The following is a 1,068-nucleotide window of genomic DNA, read 5'->3' as shown; positions in this document are numbered from 1 at the left end:
TTTGAAATGGATCCGTTTCAAATACAAAACTACTTGTTTTGAACAAACGTCAGTTTTTCAACGACAGACAGTTCTACCTTCATTTATCTGTGAACCCATAAATAAAACATTCACACATCTAATGATTTCAGCTTCTAACACTGGTTTACTAATTGGTTTTTGTATGTGAATGTTTCTGTTCAGTGCCTGGAGACGATTCTGTTGTGACTTGATGCAAATCAACTGAATCTAATTCAAACACTTGTTTTATTTCAGGTTGGTTTAGAATCTGTTTGAACTCTTTAATCAGCAGAAAGTTTGTTTGAATGCATCAATTTGAGTCCTGATGATTTTTTAATAAAGTTTTTTTAGTGTTTTAAAATAAATGACTTCAATGGTTAAAGAAAACTATTTTAAATATGATTCTTTGATAAAATATGTTCTATTTTTAAGTCTTCAAACTGAAAGCCCCTCCCTTTTTGAAATATAGAAGTAGTTACAAATTTACATTTGACATAATTACATTTATAAAAAGTGTTTTTGGATTTGATTCATGCAGGTTCAGGCTGCCAGGGGTTGAGGAATGAAGGGAGGGTTGCAACTGTGTGTACATTAATGTGTGTGTGCACGTGTGTGTGTGCACGTGTGTGTGTGCCACAGCAGAGCCCCATCTCGTCTAAATGCTGTTTTCGAACGTGATAGTGTTGATCTCAGCACATGCCTGCTGGGCAGCGGAGCGAGCACAGAAAGGATGAGCTTCAGTCATACAGGTGGTCTGTACAGTACAGCCAGCTGCTGAAACAACATCTGTATCTGAAGTGACAGCTGGCCGTTGTAACGTGTGACGCCTGTGTGGCACATTTTAAACAGATTTATTACAAAAACAAATAAAGTGGACTCCAGAGTGCTGACTTGTCTAAAGTCATGTGTAACTCAGGGTAAAGCATCTTTGCTCCTCGTTCTACATTTACACTCGTTTGTAACACTGACTTCTTCTCTCTGCTCCTTCCTGTTCCATCCTGCTCCATCCTGCTCCATCCTGCTCCTTCCTGCTCCATTCCTGTTCCTTCCTGCTCCTTCCTGCTCCAT

Source organism: Nematolebias whitei, chromosome 13 (assembly GCF_014905685.2).
Source record: "Nematolebias whitei isolate Nwh7 chromosome 13, NemWhi1, whole genome shotgun sequence".
Taxonomy (NCBI): domain Eukaryota; kingdom Metazoa; phylum Chordata; class Actinopteri; order Cyprinodontiformes; family Rivulidae; genus Nematolebias; species Nematolebias whitei.
This window is presented reverse-complemented; position numbering follows the sequence as displayed.